Source organism: Cuculus canorus, chromosome 1 (assembly GCF_017976375.1).
Source record: "Cuculus canorus isolate bCucCan1 chromosome 1, bCucCan1.pri, whole genome shotgun sequence".
NCBI classification, from domain to species: Eukaryota; Metazoa; Chordata; class Aves; order Cuculiformes; family Cuculidae; genus Cuculus; species Cuculus canorus.
The window spans coordinates 120,954,012-120,969,031 of record NC_071401.1 but is presented as its reverse complement, the minus strand read 5'-3'; the positions used below and the strand labels follow the sequence as shown (position 1 = coordinate 120,969,031).

The 15,020-nt window shown below is 46.2% G+C and overlaps 1 protein-coding gene across 4 annotated transcripts in view; it reads left to right on the top strand.

Annotated features, from left to right (window-relative positions):
• Positions 1-15,020, top strand: part of LSAMP (limbic system associated membrane protein) — a 1,021,094-nt gene that overhangs the window by 706,860 nt on the left and 299,214 nt on the right. The window lies entirely within an intron of this gene.

The window sequence follows — 15,020 nt, the reverse complement described above, 5'->3', positions numbered from 1 at the left end:
TATTTGTCCTGCCAGTTTAGGAATTCTAAAGGTAGTTCTGAAGCTACTTGGGCTTTCAGTTAGGAGTGTCCCAAATAGCTGAAGTGCAGTCATATTTTTCCTGTGTGTTTCTTTTGGAAATTCTGCCATGCTCAACTTACCTGCAGTTACTTACTGAAGGAAAATTCTGTGTGTGTGAATGTGTGCACGCACTGTATATTATGGCTATAAAACCACTGGACGTGATTTAAAATAAGTCTGTAATCTGTATGAGGAGCTGATAGTGCACAAACCCTCAAGCATCAAGGGAGCAATTCCCCAGCAAAGCTAACAGCAGCAGCAAAGTTTTCTTTCTCTTTCTCTCAAATAAATCCTGCTAGATGTCACCAAATGGCTCGCTATATGATCCCCCATGTCCTACATCCCTCCCATTTAATGACAGAGGGGTATGTGAGCTAGCACAAGATGGGATCAGGGAAGAAGGATGCTAGAAGGGGGATATGTTTGTGTGTGTGTGTACACATATCACTTCTCTCAGCTCCCGTGTGTTGGGTTGTTTTGATCCTGGAATATCCGTTCAGCAGCTTCCATTCCCCAGCTCTCCAGACTTGTTAACTCGCATGTAAGTTTTATCCACACGGAGTAATAGGATTTACAGAGTAATTCATCTCCCTTGCATATGCAGTGGAAGGGGTTTAGATGCGACATGGTAAACACCTAACAAGGGGTATTGCCTGTCACTCCCAGCTCCTCTCCCTTCCACTCACTAGCAATTTATATATCCCATTAACCCTTTTCTAGCAGGACTTACAGATGACTTCCCCATTTTTAAAGGCAATTCACCTCCATTAATCATTTCTTTTAGAGCGGCAGCTCAGGCAGATGTTTCCTGGCATATGTTTGGTACATGCAGCAGCAAACAAGTCGTTAAGCTCGCTTGCCCAGCCAGGAGTCACTGGACTTCTATTTCCCAGTTAACCTTGGAGCTTTTGAGTTTGTCTAGATGCTGTGTGCTAAGGCTGCATTTGCAGCAGAGAGAGCTGAGTGGATGGATGGTGGAGATGGTGTCTGTATCTGCTGCGTGTGAAGGGTTCGTCAGCAAGCTCAATGGGGCTGCATGGGAGAGTGGTTTCAGTGATTGTGTGTGGTTTGCCAGTGTTATGTCAGGCACTAAAATAAAACACCTGAGTGAGGTGATCCAGCTGTGTCAGCCAGATGTGTGCCAAGTGACACAGTTTGTAGGAGCACCACATCACCCATCCATGTAACTGCTTGCCCTGAGCAATACAGTGTTCCTGGCAGGATGTGTTTCTTTCAGAAGTGGTGGTGGCGGGTGCACAGGCTTTCCTCCTTCAGCCGCTTGCCTAAGTTCTTTAAGCAGACCTGGCCAGCTGGATGGTTTACATGTTTCCTAGGAAGGACAGCTGTCTCCCCTCCCTTTCCCAGCTTTCTGGGACTTTTCAGTCCCTCCTTCAGAACACAGCCAGAAGCCAGGCTGTGCTGGGAGACAGGACTGCCACATAAGGTTGGAAGGGATTGGATTTCCCTCTGTCTCATGCACTTTAGATCCTACAGGATGACATTCAGTTCCCTCAGTTTTGAAACAACGGTTGGTTTGCTAGATTCCCCCTCACTGTTTTCACTGTCCCTCCAAAACGTAACACAACCTTGTGTTTAAAAAACTCCCAGCATCTCCTTCTCCCTGCCTATGGATCCACTAGTGACAATGCAAGGGGAAGAGCTAGATGGGGGAAAAACACTAGATGATCTATATTAACTGTTCCCAGAGCAGATAGCAGATCCCAGATCCCTACCTCCAGAGAGGTAGGTAAGAGATTTTTATACAGAGATCATATCACCTATCCTTGCTAGGCATCTACTTCAGAGGCAGGAGGGAGTGTACACATGGCGGTTTACCAGTGACCGGTAGCTCTTTCCTGAAGCTTGAAGGGAAAGGAAAATGTAGGACTGAGAGAAAAATAGCATGCAGTTGGAGAGAATTAAAAGCTGTAGTGATAATGTAACTAAAACATTTTGTTCATGTAAATTGTGGCACAAATCATTCAGCAAAGCATCGAGGACAGAGTGTTCTGAATGATTCTTCTCCTTTGGGGCCTTATACGTTTGTGTATAGTGTTACACTGGTAGGTGGAAGAATGGGTGGGTGGACTGATCTATGAAGTGGAGAAAAATAGTTTATTATAAGCCCTAATGTTCTTAAAGGAAGCTACTCCTCAGAAGCTTCATCTACAGCTTGTTACTCAGAACAGCATTATTCTGGGAAGTTTGGATATGACTTTTCTAAGCTACGACATTTAAAGACTTCTCTTGCAATGGACTTTTAAATAATGTTCCTAACTCTATAGTGGCTCATCTCCTAAATGGCCTGGCAGCAAATTTGATTCATTTGTTGGCCTTGCTGAAGGCTGATGACTTTTAGTGAGTTTTTGGCATAGGGAATTTAGTCATGGAATTGCAGAGAGAGAGAATAAAAATAGCTCGTGATAGACTATCCACAGGGAAAAGGGTAATGATCTGCTCCTTATAGCACGGCTGAAAAGGGAGGAGGGGTCTGAGAGCTACAACAGGTGAGAAGGGCTGAGCAGAGCTTCTGTTGTTTGGCTAGCTACAACCAAGGAAAGAAAGAAGTGTGTTTCGAAGATGACACTGTATGTCTGAGAACCTGTCAGACCTACTAAGTTTTCATTTCTAACTGTGTCTTCAGCAAGCGAAGAAGGACACTGAATCTTATTTTGAGTACTGAGAGGGAACTGTGTGTTACAATTCCTGCCAATGTTTTTGCTCGCAAGATCACAGTCATGAGGTCATCAGGTTTTGTATGCAACTTCTCTGCTTGACATTAGGGGAAAAAAAAAAAAGAATCTCCAAACAACAAGCACACAAAATATCCCCAAAAACTAATTCTAAAACAGAAAAAGAAAATGAGCCCCATGCACAAATCTTCTTACTGTTTACCTGCCTCCAGCATCCCTTCCCACCCCCTGTGAGTGTTGAGTGAGCAAAGGCAGGGACCCTGTGCTTTGTTATGCACTTTCAGCTTGGGGAGGGAATGAGAAATAGGAAGATGTGGGCTAAGCCAGGACACGTGCAGTAGCAAAGGACAGCTACTGCAGACTGGGGAGAGAACTGTGCCTCTGTGTTGTGTTTGGCCGCTAAGATGTATTAGAGCAAAATGGCAATGGAGTCCATGCTGTGGGATCAGGTACTTGTACAGTGTGTCAGGGAGAAAGATAAGCTCTTTAAAACACTGTTCTAAGGGCTTCGGTGGGACTTGCAGGTTGCCCAAGGCTTTTAGTAGTCTTGGCGCAAGGGCAGACTTGGTCTTTAATGACTTCTGAAATGGAGCTCATCACTAACTGGAATCAAAATGGGTCACATCCCTATTCTCATCCGCTCAGTTATACCAGTACAAATCCACCAAAGCTCAAGGGCACTGCCAGAAATACCACATTTGTCTTTTGGGCAGATTCCTGGGGACTGCTAATAAAGAGGTACAAGTGACTCATAAAGGGCTTAAGCTGCTGAGCACTGCTTAGATGATGCTCAGCCCGTTGGAGAGCTGGGATCCCGCCAAGGCCAGAATTTGGCTCATTGTTCTTGAGTTTTTCCAAGCATCGACCTCTCATCAAGAATTAAATCAATCTGATGCTGATACGCTGATGAAAACTAACGTTTAACTGAGTGTGCAATTCCCATTTCTACCAGGTATTTTTAAATAATGTGAAGTTTCAGGCTGATAGCACATTTAGGAACTTCCATCCTAATGGGTACTTTGTTTCTTCAAGTTACATATGTCAAAGGATGGGCTAGAATCAAATTACCAGCAGTAATGACAGTGCTGTTGGTGTAATCCTGCAATATAAGCAATTTATGCAAACTGTTCTTGGCCTCCCAGTATTTGGCTGATATTCTACATGTGGAGCTATGCTAGAGGACAAAAGCACCTCAGGCAAAGTAGCAATACAGCATCACAACAAAGTTTAGGCCTTATACAGTCATTAAAAAAAAAAAAGTAAAGGCTGTTCAGATTACACTTATAATTAGCATACGGTTTATAATAGGGAGCACTGAGCTGAGGCCTTTGCTAGAAATGAGAATAGGCATGTTCGAAGTTATAATGCTACATAATAATACAGTCTTGGCAGTAAAATTGTAACCTTGATTATTAGTAGAATTGTTGTAGCACTTAAAGGCCACCACTAGGTTGAGGCACCCTTTGTATTAAGTGCCATGTGAGCACAGATTAAGAGAGATTCCCTGTTCTGCAGGGCATGCAGGCTATTAGCTGGGATGGGCAGAGGCTGGGGGTGGGCAGGAGATGCCTAAGGGTGAGGGGACTCGCCCAAGGTTGTACAGCAGGGCTGAGAAGCACCCAGCCTAGCGACCTATCCATTAGCTTGGGTTGCCTTTTGGCTGAGCCACGTTAACAACCCAAGCAAATGTGACAGATGAGGTTTCCACAGTACGTCCTCATCTATGCTGATATTGACTACAAGGCCCAAACACCCTTCATTTTCCCTAGTAAAAGAACCTTTGTTATCAGATCTAGCATACCTATGCCAAGAGGGTATGTCAGGATCCATGCAAAAGGGGCTGTACTCTGCTGATACTGTCCTTTAATTTTATTTTCTTTTTTTTTTAAAATATAAATGTAGTAACAGATTAGTTGCAAAACTTCCAGGTCTGGCAGCAGATGGTGCCATTATATGAAGGCACACAGGCATATATAGATATGCGAGTGTGTGTGCATACATAGGACAAAGGAAGTTGCAATATGTATATGGTCAGAGGCTGGTGATAAGCATCTCTCCTTAGACACACACAGTAGTTATATATGGTGTGCCCAGGGGTGAGTGGGGCCTTTATGATACTAAATTTCCTGCAAAGTAGAACTAACCCATCACGAGCAAAGCTGCAATGCAAAGTAGAGAAGAAAAGGCTTGAAATTATGTATGTTTAATAACATCATATGTATAATTTGCATTCAGAAAGATGAAGGAGGAGAGACGGCATCAGACTGTATGGCTTTAACCTCCTCCCCTGAGTCTGCACACACACACTTCAGTTTGCAGCTAAGTACCATATGTTTTCCTACTTAGTTGACATTAAAATTTATGTAGTAGTACGTGTTACCTGGAGTGTCTCAGAGCTGGTACCTCTTCCACTCTGCTCCCATCCCCAGCAAGTCACGAGGAAAGACCTGGTCTTAAAATAGCTTACAGTTACTGGAATTTGCCATCTCATAACTATAAGTTCTCAAAATATATATTACACGTACCTGGCCTTTATATCCAGACCCACAGGTGTATGATTCTGATGGAGCTGTGGGACTACAGCTCGCTGCTGATGCAGCCGCGGGGCTTCAAGAGGCTTACTGCAAGGCTGAATATAGCCATTTTCATTGAAGGTACCTAGTTTTGTTGTCCATCAAAATTCATTCTGGCTTGTGTGAACTCATGGTCTGCTGGAGTAAGTGCAATAGAGGGCACAAAGGTGAAGTCAGGAATTTACTGAGTTTTCTTTTACTCTTCTCTCACTGAAGAAGAAACGAATGTGATTTTCAGCTGAATCTGACACCAAAGCATTTGCTTCAGGCTTCAGGCACATCTAACATGTCTGGTTTTATGGTAAGTAATGGGAGCTAATAACAATGAGTTTCACCTCTGCCTAGAAAACAGCTATTTCAAAACAATCTGAACAGCCACTCTCCCCTATGCATCTATATTTCTGCAGACTTTTGTTAGGAGCGACTTTGTGTGGGAGAGGCTGACTGTGACCCCAGCGTGTCCCCCGCCCCCATTCTCAGTCCTGTGCAAGGAGAGGAGAAATAGCCCTGCTGCAACTCTATTGATTTCACTGGGGTTGGACTTTTTCAGTCCAGGCTAACTTGATGGAATTGAGCCCCCTCAGATGGGGCTGGAGTTCAAGAGATACTTTGCAATAAGATATCTGCAGGAGGTTTGGGGTGTGTGCCTGTGCATGCCTGTGCACAATGATGTTTCCCTACATTTGTTCCTGTTTAAAAGTGTTTTCTTGTGAGTAGTTGTACAAATGTTCTTATACTTCGTAAAGTTGCAGGTGTTGTATAGATGAAAGGCAGCATTGGAGAGGATAAAAAACTGCTTGCTTGGAGGTCTGTATGGCTTTTTCCAACTCCTGGGCCTCGGTAACCGTTGTTAATACTGGAAATGTCCTTTCACTGCACTGTGCCTCAGTTGGCTACAGCTGTTAAGGAAAAAAGCAGCGAGCAAACAGAATATTGCATCTTCCTCTTCTGAGGCTCAGTGGTCAATAGTGCAGTAGATCTGGTCAACACTGTTCCTTTCCAGTAGCAACCTGAGCCACTTTTACCACTGAAATTTGCATTTCTGTGGCAGAAGGGAGGTAGGGACACTTGTCCCTCACACATTCCCTCCCATCCTCCTGTGAGAGGCAAGACATGCCCAAGTGGTTTCTGTTCACTAGTGCTCCCCTTAAATGGGCTCACAGAGGAGAACTGGATTTACAAGTGGGAGAGAAGGGCTGAGAGGGCTCCATCTCCCCAGGCACCAACCCCTGTGCTGTGCAGTCATGAAATGGGATAGTCACACAGCTGTGCAGCTACCACTCACAGGGCTTCTGCACCTACCCCTCTCTGGGACATCAGGGTGGCCACGCTGGTGACTTGCCACTGTCATTGCACCCAATGTGATGTGACTTAATACATTAGTGATGACAGCACCGCACCAGGGTGGTGATGGTGCAGAGGCTGGTGAAAACAGAAACAGTGGTGGTTTTCCAGTGTAGGAATCCATTGATTTTCTCTGTCTGAGTACCCAATGCTATTTAAATGGCAGCTGCCTCAGCACTCAGCTTTCTAACTCCCTCCATCCATACTCGCACCAGGCTGGGCAAGGGAGGACATGACTCAGAGCTGCACGTCCGTTCACTTTTGGTGCCTCACTGTGCAAACAAAACCTATGTTGAAATCTACTGGCAGGCAGCATCCATGACTTTGAATAGTAAATACAAATCTCTCCCTCTCTGTGTCTCTCGCTCTCTGTTATTAAGCTGACAGGCACTTAGCCAATTATCCAGTCGTCGTCTCAGCTGTATTTATGGAGGAGGAAGAGACAACGCACACAGCTCTTCTCTTCAGGGCTTCAGCTGAGTCTCCCTTGTGTGCTGTAGCATTTTCCCTTGTGTGAGCTGCTTAAGATGCTCAGGGAAAGAAACCAATGAAGGGGATGAGTTGAGGAGAAAGAGGGAGAAATGGAGAGGGGAAAAGGTGTCTGCTCCATCAGACCAGACACATGGCAGAGTTGTCATTGTTTGCCATTATTTTTGTGTTTAAATTTGGTAGAGTGTGCGTGCCTTTGTTGCATAAGGTTGTAATGGATGAGGAACGTGATGGTCACATGTATATGCAAAGTCATTTTTAATGTGACAGGGCCGAAAGTCAGTAACTATGCAGCAGCGTCCTTTGAGTCTGTGCCTTAAAGTAAGAGGACCTGGGAATGTAGCGTGAATCTGTGAGTTGGAGCCAAAAGCCACCCCTAAACCCTGATGCAGTATTGTGCTTAGAACATACAGCCTGGTCTGGCTCAAATGTTTACTCCAAACAGCAAAATTTAGGCAAATAGCACTGAAGTGTTCCGTGAATATTTTCATGAATGTTAAAAATGAATTCACTTTGGCTGCAGCTGTGCTTCCTTTGTGTGCATCTTTTTTTCTCTCCCCCTTGTGAATAATCTGAGTGAATGAGTTTTTCTTGCCCAGGCGTTCATGGACAGAACATTTCAAACAGGTTCTTAGCTGAGCAAAAAAGGCTTTAACTGCAACTTCTGGAGCTGACAGTCCCTGGCTGTTCAGATTTGCAGGCATGTGCTTTTGCTCTCACCCAGACACTAACTTTGTGTGTGTGCCTGTGGTGCTCTTGATATATATTTTTACAGGATGCTGCTTAGGGAGCACTGGACATGGTTCCTACAGCCCCTCATCAGAGCCTGGGCATGAAAGCAGTTGAACGAGTGAGACATGGAGCTGTTCGCAGCTTGAGCCACATAAATTTATGTGCATGTGACAAGAGAAAATTACCTTTAAACTCTGCACCCAACCAATCAATCTTACAGCAGCCTGTTTTTGCTACGAAAGGTGCCTCGGGCCAAGCCTATCAAGCTCAGAAAAAGAAAGGTTAAAATGTTCTAATATCATTATCTCTTTCTTTTCCTTTGGAAGAAAGGAGTCACAGTGACAAAGCCTAGATGACTCCTTCACACCAGCTGCTTCATAGTCAGCTCCGTTCCCAACACTAGCCCAGATTCCCTAACAGGAGTTTGTCCATGGTCAGGCACCATGTTCATCTTAGCAACAAACAGGATGGAGAATATGACAGAGGGAACCAGGCATAATAAGCACGTCGGAATTGGAAAATGCTCATGATGGGAGAAAAACACCACCACTGCAAGGTAGCAACTCTACTGAGTGCTGCAGGTAGCACAGGGATGCCCCATCTGCTCTGGGTTGTCCTCTGAGCTTGGAGAAAAGTAAGATTCAGGGAGTGATTATTCCCTGAAAAATCATTGTCCTCTCTCTGCTAAATACAATATAATACAGCTGTAGTCTCTCCACCTGCAGCTGTAGAGCACAAAGAACCTGCACCAGCTGAAGCTGTTGTTTATTGGGACTTCATGGGAGAAGGGGCATTTGAGCCCCCATCCTTGTATGAGCAGGGGCATGTGTGAACTGTTGTCCCTTCAGAGCAGGCAGGATTATCAGCAGTCCCCTCCAGTCAAAGGACATGGGAGGTTTTAAGCTGATGGAAGAATATGGGGAGGGCTGCTGCAGCCTGCCCTTGCTTTTTTCCCCATCTGCTTTCCCCTTGCCTTTGGTGTGGTGTTTAAACTGGGATGCTCCTTCCACAGCTGCCTGCCATTTCTCAGGCAGACTCCATCTCCCACCTCCAGCTCCGAAGACTGGCCCCAAAGACTTATTTTCACTGCCCCTGCTTAGCAGGGCTCTTGTTCCTGACAGCAGGATGAGGACCTCAGAGCCCCACAGCTTACTGGGCACTCATACCCTTCTCTCCTGTCCTGGGGACATCTCCTACCACTACATCTCTGCTCCCTGAGCAGCAGAAGCTGCAGGAACCTCACAACCTCAGTGCTCAACGGTGGCTGCAGCACATAACTCCTTTTTATGTAACCCCTTTTGGATGCACTGGATAAAATTCCTTAGCCACTTACTGCTGTCACTATGCAGTTATCCCATGCTACCAACTGTAAGGGTGGCAAGCAGCACCACTGAGAGGCATCTGGAGCTGAAGCAAGTATTGAGAGGGCAAGCTGATTTCCGGAGCCCATCGAGATGCTGCAGAAAAATGACACACAAATCCGCATAGTTGCTGGCTTGCACCAGCCGTACTCCCACCACTGCATTATTTGTCTGTTTCTTGGTTTATGCCGCTGTTTAATTGAAATCAGTCTCGGATGTGGGGCTGAAATGGAGGTGCTGGTTGTGTGCAGGCCTTATGCGTGCAAACAGGTACCTTGTGAGTAGCTGACTTCAGGTCCTGTGAACCACAGACCTTGTGATGAGAAGCTGAGCAAACATAATCCCCTTGCAGTGACTTTCCTCCTGAACTTTCCCACTAATGGTATTTGTCTGAAAAGAATTGACTTGTCAATAGGAGGTTTGAAGAGGGCAGGCTCGCTCTAGCCAAAAAAGCCCCCAAAACCCAGAAGGCATAAAGAAGTATGCATAGTCATATTTCCTTTCTCATCTGTAAGCTATATAAGGCAACCAGGTTTGGGCAGTAAACAGTTCAAGGCAGCATATGGGGGCAGTACCTCTCTGAGTATGCTAAATGTGTGTAGCAGTAACCAGATCCCTTATTAGGAACAGAAAAGGAGTTACCTCCTTCCCCAGCTAGACCCACTTCTTAGAGGCTGTTGTTATACCTACTGCTGAGACTTGGAGTGTGCCCAAAGCCCTTGAGTTGTGCACATGCTGTACCTCATCTGCCTTCCCTCCGCTGCCATCCTTGGCTGTTTCTTGCCAGCAAGGAAAGAGGAGAGTATGATTGCAGAGGTTCGTCCACTGAGGGAGAAAGGATGGATATGTTCATCAGAGAGAGATGAAATCTCTCTCTACTGTCTCCCCTCTTGCAAACTGCACCCAGCTCCCTCTTCTTGGCAATTCCCCAGCCAGCCTGCCACCTTGCTCAATAAAGTTGTCTGTCACATCTCTTCCTTGCCTTACCCATCTCCTCCCTCCCTCCTTTGTTTTCTCTCTCTGTTTCAATCCATCTCCTCCTCACTCTTCACCCCTCCCTAACATGTCCTTATTTCTCATTCCAGCCCTTTCCCTTTCATCCTTTTCTTTTTCTGTCTTTGCTCAACTCTGATCTTGTTTGAATTTCCCTCCCTTCTGGACCTAGCAGCAAGAATGGAGAACTGCAGGAAAAGCAGAGAAAGATAGAGAGCATCACAGTGACTGCAGTGCCCTAGCTTTTCTACTGTAGATGACAGAGCAGGCTCAGAGCTCTCTTGTTGGGCATGGCCATTGAATCAACGCTTTGTATTCAGACTGGGCCTGCAGAGTATTCCTAGTATTTATTTTCTGTTCCTACACAGAATGCCCGGTGCCTATTTGTCCTGAGAACTCATAGGAAGGGATGTGTGTGGGAGGGCTAGTAAGAAATGGGGGTTGCATCACCAGTAAAGCTCTTTCTCTGCCTAGCAGGAATGTAGTTGGATGCCAGTTGCATGCTGGTGATCTGCTTCTGCTTTCAGTTGCAGCCCAAGTTGGAAACAGAATGGAAGGACAGCCTGTTCACTGATGAGGTGGTTAACAGGCAAGAGCTGAGGCTGCAGGCTGGTGTGAAAGTTATTTTGCTTCTGTCAGCAGAGGAACCTGCAACAGTGCTTCTTTGGGGTGTTGTGATTCTGATGGTAGAAGTTGGAAGAGGGCACCTGGAGGCTTTTATTTTTCTTCCCTTTGTCATAGCTCTGTCTTGGTTGACGTTCCTGCATGGTGCTGATGTGGGGTGACACAGATCGGTGCTGAGGTACAGACCTGAGACTTTCTTGTGCAAGTGGCAAAGAAGGCAGATGCATTTATAAGCAGTGGTGGTGCAATGTTATGGAAAGTCCTTGGTGTAGAAAGTACTAGACCCCTTTGACCTCAAAGAGAAGCACCAAATTTTTAGCTCATGAGTTAGGATCATTTCAGACAGATTCGTCCATTGCACAAGCGGCTTTCTAGGAACCCTGGAGACAGACTTATGCGTTTGGCCTAGAAACATAAGATGCTACAGAAAACTAAAGCCAGCTGCTAGTGCTGTATTAGGGATGTTCCTCAGTGCTACTCACCCTTTATTATCCTCCTGTGATACTTCCTTTTGGTGAGACCGGGACTCTGAAGCCTTTGTAAAAATGCACACATCCTGGCTGCTTTTACACCTAACAGGAACCTGAAACTGGCAACCGTAATCAGGAGCAGAAGGTGCTGCAGGCGATCTGTCTTCCTAGCACTGCATTAAACCCATTTTAGTTCTTTCAGCTAAATATCAAATTATCTGTCCACCCACGCATCCTCCTTACTGCATCAACTGTGCTTAGTGATGGGCCATCTGTAGGACTTTTACCTGGACAAGAGGGTCCACAGGGGTTCTTGCGTAACATGCTTCATGTGCATTCATTGGCCTTTAGAATGGCATTTCTCCCCTTCCTATTTTCTGGCTTGTCTCCAGTACTAGCGATGAATCAGAAGCATGCAGGTCTATCCATTTGAAAAGTGTGTCCTAAGGTGGAGAAACACGTGCATCTTTCTTCTTACCCAAGCTGGGAAGTGGTGCTTAAATGGAAGGCAGGTGGGCCAAGGACCTTGGATGTAGTCAGATCAGTTAGCCTTTTAAATGTCTCTTTTTTTTTCATCGGGAGCTTAAAGTGGGAGGATCATCACATTCACAGAGAACGGAGAAGGAAGGGCATGCAGCAGATTTTACAACATTATTCAGTGTCATATTGGATGCCATGTTTCTCTGCTCTGGGGGTACTGTTGTCTGCTTCCTGATCACTGTACCCACTGAAGTGTTTATTTGGGGTATTTTATGTTTCTAGGGATGTGTGGACCAGGTGGAAGTAGTCCAGAAGAGAGCAGGGGCAGTGATCAGAAGTCTACATGGTATAGTCGGTGAAGAGAGATGTATGGAAATGGGGCTGCTAGGCCTGAAAAAGAGAGGACTAAGCATGAGATATGAATAGCAGCATGCAGGTATATAAGATACAAAAGAAAGGGATGATCTCCTCTGCAGGAAATGATATGGAAGAGTGGCTAAAGATTGCAGCAAGAGACACAGGCTGAATGTCAGTAAAAACTCCGCAATGGTAAAGACAGCAAAACATTGAATCAAATTGCCTTGGGAGTCTGTGTAGCTCCATCACTGGAGGGCTTCAAGGACAGACTAGATATGTACGAGGAGTGACAGATGCCACAAATGACAAAGTAGAGCTGAACCATCCATCATAGAGAAGAACAGACTAGATGGTTCCTTTGGGTCTATTGCACCTCTGCTTCTTGATTCCATGCATCCTTCAGGCACAGAGAATGTCCAAAGCATAGGCAGAAACACAGGTGAAAGGTTCAGAGAAGTGCCTCTGCAAGAAGCCAAGTGAGCCTGCCCAAGGAATCCTTACTCTTTTCTTCTGCTGTGGCTGCCCTCTCCCTTCCATCTCAGCAGCATCGTCTATTCCAAGAGTCTATAGTAAGGGCCACTCTAGTCCAAGCACGTGACGCTTAACCTATCTGGCAAACGGAAATAGGAATCAGGGTCAAGACAGTCCCTGAAACTTAATTTCTTTTGAAGGGACTTAGATCTTTTTCTCATCTGCTGCCTGTGGAGGGCCAGAGGACCTAGAGAATGTTTTACCTTGTGTGATAGGAAAAACAAGTTGAAGGCTCAGTGTTTTATCCTGGGAAAGTCTGATGATGTTGCTGAATGCTCACCTCATGAGGCTTTGTCAGCACATTCTGCTAATGAAATGTCACCTTTCGCTGGTGTGGCATCACCTTGTGCATTGGGATATAAGCCCGTGAGACTCAGTCAGGGTTTACCTGAAAGGTGGATGCAGTACAGTGTATGAAAGCTGTTAGGGCTTTTTGCCACTGGGGATGTGGCATGTGACATAAGACACAAAGCAGGGCAGGCACTGAGCCTTGCAACCACTGTCATGCCTTAAGCAGTGTATTGGGTGACTTACAGGGACATATGCAGCAACCAGAAAACTCCATTGCAGTGCAAATGAAGGACAGGGTAGAGAAAGAATGTTTTTGGAGCATGAGGAGGGAGTTAAGAGAGGAAAAGCATTTCAGGGGAGATGGGAAAAAGCATCCAGAGGCCTCCTGTAAAGTTTGGATGAATGTATTTGGTCTTAATCTTTCTTCAGCTGTAGTGACCCAGGCCGTTGCTAACCTGGCCAGGCAAGCTGCCAGAGGCTGTCTCCATTCCTCACCCTTCGTCCACTCTCATCCTGTCTCCGACTCATGTTTTCTTGTCAGCATTTCTCTCCCACAGATCGATTCCTCCTTGGCTCATCCCAGTGATTTTAAGCATAGAGAGAAACTTCCTCTTGGCAGTGAGAGATAATCAAGCTGAATATTACCCATCTCTAAAGTGCAGGCAGTCCGTGAGCAGAGCCAAAGTCAATATCTTGGCAGTTGTTGCCTTGCATTGATTTATCTTCTCCTGGAGCAGGGTGTATGGCCTCAAAGAAGGCAGCATGGTCACCTGGCCAAGCCCCAAAACAGTTGCAGGTGACATTAGCTTGCTTGATTTGGTCTCAAGAAGTTGCTCTCCTCAGTGTCTGGGGGTAGAAGAGTGCGGTGCCTATGTGACAAATCCCTCCTTTCCTTCTGTGTTCACATTGGTGTTACTTCTTGTGCCGAGACGGATCCTGGGCTCAGAGCACCAGCTCGCGCTGCTGAGCTGAGCCAGCCTCATTTACTGGCTTAATGGTGCAAGCAAACAATTGTCTGTGCTGTTGCTGGGACAGGGGAGAGGAGCAGGAGACAGATGTCCCAGGGACGCCTTGCAGCATGGGAGTTTTCCCTTGCAGGGAACATGGATGTGTCAGAGGGGGAAGCAAAGGAAGAGGAAACTCCTGTGTGAGCATGGAGAGAGCAGCAGGAGTTGGGAGAAACAGGCGGGGCCCCTCTTCAAGTCAGAAGAAATCCAGCCAGGGGATTGCTGTGCAGGACAGGGTAGGAGGAAGTGGCGCTGCCCATAGAGAGAGGGGGAAACCAGTTGCCAGGCAGCAGGACCAGCTCAGAGTGCTGCTTCTGGGCTTCACCATGTAAGGATAAGCAGACAAAGGTGATACTACCTGTATAGAGTTCTGGTTCCCAGCTCCCCAGCATAATTCAGTCTCTGTTTTCAATGCTATTTGGGCTCTCCTCCTGTGTCTGTGAGCTCTAGGTTTGGCTCTGTCAGGAAAGGGCCTCCAGCAGAGTAAGCAGGGGGCTTTTCAAAACCGCAGCTAAAAAGAAACCATCTGTATGATCTCAAGTAACAGACACTCTTGTGCAAAACCCATCCCTTTTGGCACCATCTCTTTCCTCTCAGTACCCCTTTTCCAGCCCCTCATCTCCCCAGCCCTGGCTGAGCTCTTCATATTTCCTCTCTACCCACCCTGCCGCTTTCGTGCTGTTGCAGCGGACACTGCACAGATACATATACAACATCTCCGGTTCTGCAGTCTCCCTGAGGGCCTGGACAGATGCTGATTGTCTTCATGCCCAGTTGGGGACAGCAGGAATCGTTATAAATAGCATCAATTCCTTGCTTAGCAAAGAGAAAACTTTACCCTAGAAGTCCATCCCTCTGCTCCCAGGACTCGCCAGGAGGTCTCTTAAATGTCACAGTACGTTTGCAGCAGATAGTACCTCTGGAGGCTTCCTGTGGGTTCAGGTCTTGATCTAAACAGAAAATGGAACAAGTTGGCTGAATCTTTCCTCACAACCTAATTCTTTCTGCTTGTCCT